The sequence below is a fragment of the Crocodylus porosus genome, unplaced genomic scaffold (assembly GCF_001723895.1).
Source record: "Crocodylus porosus isolate Cpor-Errol unplaced genomic scaffold, CroPor_comp1, whole genome shotgun sequence".
Classification (NCBI taxonomy): Eukaryota; Metazoa; Chordata; order Crocodylia; family Crocodylidae; genus Crocodylus; species Crocodylus porosus.
In genome coordinates, this window is record NW_017728935.1 from 4,844,231 (window position 1) to 4,853,570 (window position 9,340).

The window sequence follows — 9,340 nt, forward strand, 5'->3', positions numbered from 1 at the left end:
GTCGTGACCCCGCCCCCCCGGTGTTAGCGTGTCTCTGACCGTTTGTGCCCGAGCACCAGCACGTCGGGGTTGTGGGGAGCAGCCTGCGCCCCTCGGGGAGGTCCGGCATCCCCTCCGCTGGGTCGCCTCGCGCTGGCTTCCCCACGTCTTGCCCCCCTCCCCCCCCCAGAGTCTGTAGCCCGTTGTCCCCTGGGTTGGGGAGGACTCGGACCCAGCGGGTTCCCGCGTCGGGTGTCGGGTTGCCCGGAGAGCCCCGTTCGTGCGCCGGCCGGGCGGCACCGGCACCGCGCAGGGTCGTAGGTGGCGAGGGGCCGGAAGGGACCTTGGAAGATCGTCGGGTCTAGGCCCCCCCGCGACAAGCAGCAAAGACACCTGCGGGTCTCCGGACCTTGCCTGGTTGAGACCTGCTGCGCTGCCGCAGACATCCATCGAACCGGGGGACCAGGAGGGACCGGTGGGATGGTCAAGTCCGCGGGCAGGAGGCGATGGGGCTCGGACGAGCTCAGGACGGTGCTTGTCCAGCCTCGTCTCGAGCGCGTGCACAGAGGGCAACGGCCCGGCCTCTGTTCTGCACCGGATGCTGGTGACCCTTATGGGCAGGTCTGTCCCGGGGAGGGGGTTGTAAATTGGGGCGACTGCTTTGGGGGACCCCACGGCCCCTCCTGCAGGACCTGCCCAGTGCTGGCGACTCTGTGCCCCCGCCACTGCCGGCTTCGGGTCCGGCTGCTCGCCACCGCCGGCTTCTTTACGCCCAGGCCCCACACATGGATTTGTCCCGAGCCCTGCACCCTGCCAGGATCATCTCTGGTTGCAGAGGAAAAGTGTTTTGTGTCCAGCCTGAATTTACCCTCTTATTAGCTTATCCCATGCCCTGAAGGCCCCTCCCCCCTCCAAAAAAGAGTTTGTAGCCATTTTTAAACGTCTTTATGACCATTTGCTGAGTCTTTGGTTGTAGTCGTGTTGGCCTAAGGTTCTTGGGGTAGATGTGCTATCGTTCATTAGATAGCTTCTATTAAGCTTTCGGGCACAGTCACCCTTTGTCAGGCACTGGGAGTCTCTGCTGGTCTGAGACATACTTTATGACCGCTTAGCAGTTCAGCATGTGACAGGTCTCACTGACCTTGTTGGAAGAACTCGTGTACGTCATGTGACCCGTGGGCTTTTCAGTAGTGGGGACAGCGTTTTCCTGACGGACCTGGTAAGCGATGCACCCAGGGTGCTGGGGCTCCCCTGGTTGATAATTGCCGCATTAGACTTTTTCCCCACCAACTTTCCCATGTCCTGAAACCTCCCGAGACTGGACACGCACCTGGCCGGGATCACGTGACCCCAGCGCTCTTTCCTACCCAGGGCAGGGCGTTGGAGTCGATGATCTACTGAGGTCCCTTCTGACCCTGAAAACCCATAACATCTATGAAGACACGCAGTCTTTAACCACTTTTTAACAAGTTTGTGCCAGTTGGCCCCTTGCGCAGTTCAGTGTGCGAGATGTCCCACTAACCTTGTTGAAAGAACTCATGTGTAAAGTTACATGTGGGCTTTGCTGTAGCTGGCTGTGGCTTGTGACAGTATGAGGCACGCATCCGAATCTTTACATGTGCTCGCGACCCCCACAGTGGATGAGGTCTTTACAGCCATTTGTATATTGCAGCTTGACATCATTTGGGGGTTGTGCAGTCTTGTTTGCTGGAAGCTGAAATTAAATTTAAATGTTGAAAATCAGGGCTTGACAACAGTTCAGGTATTTCCGTGGTCTCTTCTAGTCCCCTATTAATTTAATTGTGCTGTGCTTTGAATCGGATGGATCCAAGCAGGAAACTGCGTGCTTATTTTACAGTCACGTAATGTTCTTATGAAGAGCAATTACTAAATTTACTTGCAGTGAGAAGGTTGAAAATTGTTCAGGGAGCAGCTCAGATAAGTTGGGCAGTGTCCAGAATTGATTTTTTTTTTTTTTCCTGCAAAATGAACTCAACTTGTAATTTGTAGGGGTCATTCAGGTTTGTGTCCTTTAAGTCTCCTCCTTTGAATATAAAAGAGGTGCAACTTTTATAAGACTAAGTCATAGAGGAGGTTTGCAGTGATCTTTTGACCAGTAGCCAGACGTCACCATTCACTAGTTCTATACTAAGAGGCATGAATTTTGATCCCTAGTGATAGAGTTGTGATAGTTTCCAAATAATAATACAATAGAGTCTTGAAATATGTCTCGGTGAGATCCTGTTTCTGTTGTGGTCTGGTTTGACTCTGAGGTGCGGCCTGTGATTTCTCTATCTTTTCAGGGGTCAGGGTAGGTACTTTAGTAAGCGTTCAACAAGTATGGCATTAATTACAGCTAGCTCTGCCTTGGCTTGCAGTGCTCCCATTTTTTAGGGAGAGAACTTTGAGAGTTAGAGAAGTAGTGATAGATATGACATTACCTTCACATGTATCAGCTTTGCCCTTGGTATAAACATAGTCAAATGGCAATTAAATTAAATAGTAATTGATGGAGGTGGCTGGATTTAGCTTAAGCAGTGAAATCCTTCCCTCAAGTTTATGAGGGTTGTTGTGGAAGCACGAAGTATCAAAAATGGCTGCCTTTTCGAGAAAAACTTGGGATCATTTATTTTGAAGCTGAAGGAGTTTCTCTCTCAGATTTTCTCCTTGAGCTTTGAGTTTCTAATGACTGTGAGGTTCATTTTGCAAATTAAAACAATAAATATGAGCTGGAAGTATGCCCAGAGGAGATCATCACCTTCGAGATTGAATGCGAGTGCGGTAGGGGAAGTGAATTGACGAGGGAGGAAGGCTGAGGGCTTTCTGGGTGGGCTGGCATTCACCCTTCACAAGAGCGTGGAGAGGTGCTGGAACTATAGGCACTTCCAGCACAAATTATGGCTTCTTAAGATGTCTGTTTTTGCAGTCTAGAGACTTAAGCATGCATGTCTGATAGAAATGGATCTTATTTTAGAGAACTTGGTTTAGAAAGAGGGCTCTTTTGGTCATTTGATGTGACCAGCTGGTATGAATACAAGTTCATATAGGGCAAAACCCCCTTTAAATGTAGCTCAGGTGAGGGCTGCCCTAGCAACATGGGAAGCATTTATGGGCAAAGTAAATGTGACCTAGTAATGGATTATCATGCCAAGATCAAGCATGAGGGACCGTTTTCACAAGTGCCCAATTCACATGCTTCTGAAAAATGTACTTGTTGGACTGGTAGAAGGCTGACAGCCGTTGTAAGGCGTGGTAGGGGTGGAGGAGAGGGGAAGAAGAAGAGGATGTGTGAGGGTGATAGTCTTTGGGTCCTCCTGCATAATAAAGATAACGACTGGTACAGACCAAGTTTTTGGAGTATGCAGGCTGTGTGGTGGGGCCTCTTGCTCTAGGAGACTCTGGTCTCACAGAAGGGATGCGAGAATGTTATGGTCCCTCTTCAGCGTAGCTCGGGGCTGCCTTCCAATCCCTTGTGGTTGATCAAAATTGCAAGTTCTCCTGCTGCGTGTTTGCCAAGCAGTAGTATGAGGAAGGGAAAACATGCAGCAGTCCAGCAGTCACTTCAGTGCAAGGCCTTGTTGGATGACAGCCCTGATCGAGGCCCAAGTCAGCAAGTTATTCTTGCTCTCTACGTGCAAGTTCCTTCTGGATGCAGGGTCGTGACCCTTCTGTTTTGCTAACGTAACTCCTTGGTTCTTTCCTTTGTAACTCTGTTTGGGTCTTCTCTATGGATATCTGTACAACAGGAATGATGGGGTTGGAAGGGACCTCAAGGGTCATGTAATCCAGCATCCTGCACAGATGCAGGATGTGCTATTACATAATAATAGGTGACAATCCTTTGTCTTATAAAAGTAGAAGAAACCATGGCTACAGCCCTCAGGGAAAGGGACAACTCCTTGCCCACCAAGGATCATCAGTGGAGACTGAGCCCTGGCCCTTCCATGCTAGGCCTGTACACCTTAAGCTAAAGGTATAACCAGTTTGTACTTTTTCCACCGCTTTGCTTTCGGGACACTTTTGTGTTGTGAAAGAGCGTCTGGCTTTTTCTGGGTGTTGTGTACCAGTTCTGCGTAGGGTCATCTAGCACTGTAAGTGCTGCCTCGAGCAATGAGCTGTTTCCTTTATGTATCTGGATGTACTTTTCCATAAGAGGTTTCTTGGGGTAATCCAGAAAGCCTAGATCTGAGTCCTTCAGAGGCTTCTGAAGAGAAGAAGCAGGGGGAATAGGCGATTTGAAAGAAGTAAGTCCAAATCTGGGTACTAAGTAGAAGGGATACATGGAGAAGTGCATTGTCTCCTGCACAGTATTTGAGGGAGAGATCAAGGAAGGTAGACATTGAGTAACACAGTGGATTTATTTGGAGAGGTGGGAGGAACTTCCAAATTAAGTTTATTTTTTGGGCTCTGCAGTTTGCCTTGGCGATTAACAACTTGCTGTAGGTGCCACCCAGCAAAGCCCTATGTGAAGTCCCGTTCTTGCTATTCCTGTGCTCCCTATAGGTGTGCGTAGGTCTTCTTGGAAAACATCCTGAGGTTCCTGTGTGTTGTAATAAGGTGAAATGTTCTGGGACCTTTACCAGTGAACTGAAGGGGGACGTGGCTGTCCTGGACATGGGGCTGGAATGGCAGACCACCAATTCTTCAGCGGTAGCTGTCATCTTTACTGCAAATGGGCAGGTTCTGCTCGTAAGTGAAGCAGGTTACTGTAGGTTTGTTAATCCAGTCCATCTCCTCAGCTTGCTGGCTAGCTGGGTTTAAAGCACAGCTACATTTGAATGAGTGTTTTGTATATGATCAGAAGGGGGATAGGAGTAGCATCTGATCGAAGTATTGAGGGAAAGGCATGCTGTGATATCACAGTTGACAGAGACGAGCAAGATGCATGGTTTGAATCTTTAAGAGCATGTTCCATGGGAGTGTTCAGAAAGGGGGATGACTTGCAGAGACTAGAAACAGACCTAAGTTTCCCAGTGTGTGGGTGGGAAATTATGAAAGGGAGCTGGGATTGCACCAAGCCGGACAATTTTACGGCAGAAGCGGCAGAATAAATGGTGGGGTCCCTTACAGTTACATCTTCCATTTTAAGAAGTGACCTTTTTTTGTGCTTGGTAAAAGCATTAGCTTGACAAGCCCTGTAAGCTGAAATCTCTTTTTTTTTTTGGTTTTCTGAGACAGTACAGTCAATCATAATATGACACTGTTCAGGAAGAACCACCTCCATGAGTCAAGAAAGGGAGTTCTGTCGTTCTGGCTGGTTCATGTTACCTCGTGTCAAACTTAATGTGGGACCGGCAGTAGTGGTGACGATTTTACTACGGTCTCAGGAAGATATGGGTTTATAACCTGTTCTACAGCCCCATTGCAAAGTCCCAATCTTGCAACATGAAGTCAGTGCGATTCGTCACAAGCTTAGAAGCTTGACTGTAGAGTATGGGCCTTAACCTGCATATATTGGCTATATCAAAGGTTGAAGTGAAAGGGTTGTGTGAACTTAGCAGTCCCTGGGGTTTGTGTGGTTAAGGCATGCCAGTTCTTATAGCCACTGGCACACGTGAGATTGATGTGGCTGGCACCATGGCTGACCAGCCTGAAGGACTGGGGCGTACCCAGTTAGAGCCAAATTGGCTGTGAATGGCACGTGTACAGAATAAGGCACAAAATCACCTCTCTTGTGCCAAAGCAAAATTCTTCAAGGGGTCTGCCACCCTGTCCCTCCCTTGATTGCACAACCACGTGTTTGATCCTTTTCTAAGTCCCACAAGTCCTTCTTGTGTCCCGCACCAAAACATTTCTGCTGCTCTGTCTTATGTCTGGAGATCACCTAGTCTTAAACTAAACGGAGCTTAATTCTTCATAAGTAAAGGGAAGTCCAAGAAATGCAAATACCTAATGAATCAAGTTAGTGGTTTTCTCAAGAATGGTGGAACTGAAATTTAGCAACTGTGGGAGTTAAACTTTTTTTGCATCTTCATTGCAAAATTGTGAAGCAGGAAGCTATGAAACCATCTTGTGGCTTAAAATATGTTGTATTCAGTAAATCCAAACAAGGTTTGTAACAGTAACTGATATATTGCATCTCGGGCAAAAGCCTTTCATTTTGGTCTATTGATGTCAAGTGGGTGTGGATCTTGATTGGCTCAAGGGAGGAAATGAGGCTCTTTGAGCCAGGGACTGTAAATTGATACTCTTCTTAGAAGGTGTATAATTGAGAGGATTTAATTTACAAAACAGTTTCTCCTTTTGTACATCTGTCGTGGGAAGGGACTTGGTCATTATTTCTGAGCTGCAACAAGTGCATTATTCAATTTTCAGCATTATTACTGGCAAGTTTTCTTTGGTTTAGAAAATAACATGCTATAGGGTATAATAGTTGAACACTCAAAACAGCCTCAAACGGTTCGAGTGTGGTTACAGTCAGAAAAGTGAATCTGGAGAAATGATTGTGGTGTTTTATATTAGTTTTAGTGTGGTTTACCAGTTAAAAAAATGGCTCTTCCAACTCCTTGCTTGGCAAGCTCTGTTCTGGGAATCCAGTTGCGGGCTCTTTGGCTCTGGCGCTGTCCTTGGAGATACAGGTCTTATCCCATTTGTGTGATACTTTTGTGATAAAGCAAGAATCAGGCTAGGCACCAGCTTGCTCTCCTCTAGCTCAGGTGTTTTGATGGGAGTAAAAATATGACTGACTACTTTCTTGTGCCCTCATCAAGAGGCAGGGTTCAGAAGAGCCGCGAGAGCATAGAGCCTGTTCTGCATAAGTGTTTCTGCCAGAAATTACTTGGCCTATTGCATTGACAAAGAACAGCAGAGATGAGCTTGAAGAGACTTCTTCAGAAGCATTTCTCCTTGTGTGTGTGTGCGATAGCACTTTATACACTGCTCTATGCCTCTCCTTTTATCTGGTCAAGTGAGCTTGAGTTCACAAAAGCTTATGCTCCTATATAATCTCATTTAGTTAAAGGTGCATATCTACCCGGCCTTCAGCACTTTGTATAGTCAGTCTCTCAAAGAGAAAAGAATCTTTTAAAGGCAGGAAGACGTGCTTATGAAAGCATAACAGTTGGCAGGGGAGGGTCAGGGGCATATTTGGGGCCTGCAGTTGCTTTTAGTTTGGGTTTTTGAAGCTAGCTAGGTTGATGAGGTTGGCTTAATGAATGCTAAGGGAAAAGGATAACCAGCTAGGGTAATTTGTTACAACTTAATATCCTCTGACTTCCTGAGAAAACCGTGCTATGCTTATACAATCAATATGCTAATGCTTAACAGCTTTGTGCAGTTGCTTAAAACCACCAAAGAAATGGCCCCCTATACTTAAACATGGCCCAGTTAACAGTGTTAAGTCTGTGCAGTGTTTCAACGTGGCTGCCTCGCAACGTAAGTGTTGGATGGTTAATCAGGCAGCGTGTTTGCAGCTAAACACGTTCAAAGCTGTTCCAACTTTAAGTAAAGTTGTAGCACATTTTCTGAAGAAGATTTTGCCCCCTGACGGTTTCATGCTGACTGGGCAGTAGCTCTTAAAGCCCATGTTTTAGATTGTGTTCCGTCTTAGACTTCACTTCTGAGCGACCCCTCTCCTCCTGGCTGCAGTATCGTCCCATTGCGTATTGCAAACTTTTATGATTCAGCCGTGGGTGCTGCAATACTCAGACCAAAATTACTCTTCTGAGAACAGCAGCCAGACTCCGAGGTCCAGTCTTCTTGAACTCTGTGTGTGTGTGAAACGAAAATAAAAACCAAAACCCAAACCCTATCCTCCTTGCCCTCCCCCACAGCAAAAAGGAAGTTGTCCACAGTACATTCTTGCCACTCTATAAAGTAGTTTTATGATAGAAACATGATTGGGCCTTTTGATCTACCTTTCTTGCTCCATATTTACCTATGATTAACAATAGCCTTTCACCTCGTTGAAGTGTCTGGCACTCCACCCCCTCTCGAGTAAACAGTTGCTAAGTAGGGCAGATTTCTCTAAATAGCACTTACTTGGGTTGCCAATAGTGCTACGTGCATTAGGTATATATATTCCCACTGACTCGTTCCCTGAGAATTGTTTGCTACGCACTTTTTCGGTTTTTATAGATCAGGAAGGCTACAAGTATTTCAACGAGGTCTTTTAGTTTTGCTACCTGGGCGATCTAATTCAAGTTTGCAGTGCTGTTTGCTCATTGACTCACAGCTTGTAACTTTGGTAAGTATAAACTTGGAGCAAAAGTTGGGATCTGCTCTACCCCTGCACTGACTGCAGCAGGCTTGCTGTAAGACTTTGGACTGGTTACTTAACTGGTGCCTCTGTTTGCTCACCTGGAAATGGAAATGATTCTTGTGTGTCCTGTTTTTAAATTTAAGGTCTTTTGACATGGGAAATAACTTTTTGTCAGCACCTAGTGGGGAGGTGCCTGATGAGCAGGAGGGGTAAGGGGTGGGGGGGGGGAGCATAGGTGCCTATATAGAGTGGGTGAATGGTGGCTTTCAAATGGAAATACTCAAGGCACAGCTTGGCGAATGGTAATAATCACCCAGATCCTTATTACCTCTGAATAAAAGCACCTTTAAATGTTTACATGGGCGATGGTTCAAAACTTCTGTGACTTATGAATCTAGCACTGGCTCCATAACTTGTGTAAAAGTACCAGCTGGAGAATATTCTTCCCAATACTGACTTGTCGTCAATCTTCAGCCACTTCTTGGATGCCAAGAAAAATCTTTCTAAAGTCTCCAGTGTCACAGAACTTGGATTGTATTGATACCGAGTGCTAAAATGTTACCAAGACTTGAGATGGAGCAAGCCAGGAAATGTTAGTAGTGCTTTAAGACTCTGCAAAAAAAAATGTTGTTGGGGGATTTCAAAGTACTTTAGACATGCAATATTTTCAAAACTTGTTTGCCCAGGAATCGGTGCTATCCCTGACTTAAGAAACGAATGAGAAATTCACTTGGGTTGGTTCAGTTTTGGAACGGAGGGTAGAGATGCCAAAATTAATTTAGCTTCATATTGCAACCCCCTTTATCACCTTTAGTCTGGGACATATGTTCCAAATTTTATAGATGCCTGCAGGCTTGCATTTGAATTACAGATGCAGAAGCTCAGACAGATGGTTACCTAAGGTGATGGAGGTGAGAATAAAAAGCCAGGTCTCCTGGGTTCTAATCCCCTGCTCCATCCACTAGATCACATTTCTTCCCATGAGCTTCCTATTTGGCCTTTTAGAATAATATTACCCTTCATATAGGGCTTAGTGCTTTTGTGCCATGGGGAAATTGCAACAAAACACTTAGGAATGCAGGGTTTAACTGGGCCTTTGGGTCTGGTCTCCCACATTCTTTCAGACGCTAACCAAGAGCGGGTTTTTGCTTCCCTTGCACA